A 3,163-nucleotide genomic window follows, 5' to 3' on the forward strand; every position below is an offset into this window, starting at 1 on the left:
GAAGGGATGAGACCAGTGGAGTATCTTAGATGGCCGCTCACAGGCTTTTAAGACCCCAGACACTACTCACCAAGGTAGAATGTAGAGCATTGTTTTTATAAGCTGTGTCATGCCAATTGAGCTAGATGTTCCCCGAGACCATGGCATGGGACCAAGTTTTGACCTTTTATTTGGATTAAGCCACAAAATAAATGGAGCTGTCAGTTTGCTTTTACAAACACTTAATGAGTAGGAAAAATCAAATACTTTAAAATAAAAGCTACGCTTTAAAACTTTTGGGAAAATCTTTTTTCTAATGGGTTGGACATCCAGAGGCTTTTGAATCTGAGCCCTGAGACATTTGGACTGAAGATGACTTCTTTTTCCTAGAAAATCTCCCTGTATCAACCATAGACATTTGTAGTTGTTCCAAAGCCCTTCCAACTTCCTTACGTTTTTATTGCTGATTTGATGTGCTTGAATGCCAGCCAAAGCATAAGGTATGTGATGGATGCAAGGATTGCATGGTTTCCATGGAGACTTCAGGCAGGAGGCTTTTCTTTCTCAGTTCAACAGTGTTGGGGAAACATCTAGTTTCAGTCCATTTGTGGGGTCTGTTGGAAGGGGATTTGGTTAAACCCCTTCAAGATCTAATAAATTCAGAGCAGAGGTTTTTCTAGATTCACTTAAAGCTAAATGAGGTTTTTCTGTAACATGGGGATATTAATTATTCTTCTTGAAGTGATTAAACTACCATTGTGTTCATATGCAGAAAATGTTGTTTCTGAGTTTTGGGGGCTGAACACTGAGGTTTAAAGAGAGAAACGGCCAAGCCAGGGAGCTGGTGTCCAGTGCCACGTGGCTGTGGTCTGTGATCTTTAGTTAGCATGCCTTGCAGTATAAGAGATCGGAGAGGCCTTAAAACGAGCAGAACCCAAACCTACTGCCATGGAGTCCATTCTGACTCACAGCCACCCAACAGGACAAAGTAGAACAGTCCTGTAGGGTCTCCAAGACTAATTTTTACGGGAGCAGACTGCCACATCTTTCTCCTGTGGAGAAGCTGGTGGGTTCAAGCCACGGATCTTTTGGTTCACAGCTGAGCACTTTACCCACGGCGCCACCAGGCTTTCTTGGAGAGGCCTCACCTGTACAAAACTGCCTATGGGCTGCAGAGGTTGCTAGCTCAGCACTGGGTGTTTATTGCTTCCTGTTAGCTATTGTGCATCAGTGGCTGAGGTTGGTGGTGGTTAATGGCAGTGGTGGTGATAGCACAGGTTCTAGGTGTAATCAGTTTTAATAAGTGAGAATTCCCTACAGTTATTTCTATTGGGACAGCTATTTTCTTCTATTTATCAAAAAGTCAGGTATGGTAGATTGCAAAATGGCCATGGTCCTTTGCAACTCCTCCTAGTAACAAGTGGAGTCTGTTTTCCCATTCTTAGAATCTTGCCTGGCCTTGTGACTTGGTTTGACTGTAGAATACAGTATCCATGACCTGGTGCCAACTTGGAGCCTAAGCCTCAAGAAGCATTTACCATCAGTCCTTCCTGCTTTTGAGAACACTGTCACCATGTGGACAAGCTTAGGCTAGCTGGCTGGAGGATGAGAGACCACCTGGAGGAGAATGGCGCCCCCAAGCCAACCCAGCAGCTGACTGCAGAAGCATAAATGAGCCCCACCTGAGATCAGTGGAGCCTGGCCCAGACCAGTAAACTTGCCCAGCTGAGCTCAGCCCGAATTGCTGATTCCCAGAATTATGACCTAAATAAATGTTGTTTTAATGCACTTAAGTTTTGGGGTGTTTTGTTATGCTAAACCATTTGCCATCAACTTGATTCCAACTCATGGTGACCCCATGTGTGTCAAAGTAGAACTGTGCTTCATAGAGTTTTCAGTGGCTGATTGTTCAGAAGTAGATTGGCAGGCCTTTCTTCCGAGGGACCTCTGGGTGGACTTGAACCTCCAACCTTTCAGTTCATAGGGAGCACTTAATCTTTTGCACCATCCAGGAACTTCCTTTGCTATGCAATAATAGATAATTGATAGAGCCAAGTTTGGAAGCTCTGGAATGATCAAGGCTTACCTTTGACCTGTTCTCTGGAACACCCAGGATTCTTAGTAATACAATCCTGTTAGTAACAGAAATTACCTGTGCTGTTTTAAGCAGAAAGGGAGTTTACTGGCAGGATATTGGGTAGCTCAGTCTTTCTCCATGAGTGCTGGGGAAAAAGGCTTGAATGCACAACTAAGGGGGCAGCAGTGGGCCCTGATGGCACAGTGATTAAAGTGCTCAGCTGCTAACCGATAGGTCGGTGATTCAAACTTACCATCTGCTCCACAGGAGAAAGATGTGGCCATCTGCTTTCGTAAAGGTTTACAGCCTTGGAAACCCTAGGGGACAGTTCTACTCTGTCCTATGGGGTCGCTATGAGTTGGAATCGACTCGATGGCAGTGGGTTTGGTTCGGAAGGGGGCAGCATTGGCAGAATTACAGGCAGATCATACCCCAGAATTGATCCAGTGAGGGTGCTGGTACTGTAGCCACTGAATTTTGGATGACTGCACCCACACCGGAAACCCTGGTGGCGCAGTGGTTAAGAGTTCCGCTGCTAACCAAAAGGTGGGCAGTTCAAATCCACCAGCCACTCCTTGGAAAGCCTATGAGGCAGTTCAACTCTGTCCTGTAGGGTTGCTATGAGTTGGAATTGACTCGACGGCAACAGGTCTGGTTTTTTGGTTTTGCACCTACGCCACCAGCATTGTCTGCACCAGGCATTGAGTGAGTGCGGGGCTCTGCACTGCTGCTGCTCCAGGAATTGGGTGTTGCTGCTGTTACCAGGAAACAATGATCTACTATTTCTGCTGTTTTTGCATCACTAGTTACAAATTCAAACTCCTGTGAGAGTGTGCCGGGCCAAGCTTAATCCTGTGCCCATTCCCTGATTGCGAAGAAATCAGGAAAGTGAGTATCTGGCATTTTTAGCTCATTTAGCTGAAGGCAGGTGGAAATTTTCATAAACATTGGCAAGGGTTTCTGATGCTGGGGAGCCAAAAGGAAAAATGGCAAATGCTTATTAATTTCTATTCTGTATGCTGGTTAGCTCAGTTGGTTACAGCACGGTTTTGATGAAGCCAGCTTTGTGGTTTGTTCCTTAGTTATAGTGAGAGGAAAATACTCAGT

The sequence above is a fragment of the Trichechus manatus genome, unplaced genomic scaffold, assembly GCF_000243295.1.
Source record: "Trichechus manatus latirostris isolate Lorelei unplaced genomic scaffold, TriManLat1.0 scaffold00100, whole genome shotgun sequence".
In the NCBI taxonomy this organism is placed as follows: Eukaryota; Metazoa; Chordata; class Mammalia; order Sirenia; family Trichechidae; genus Trichechus; species Trichechus manatus.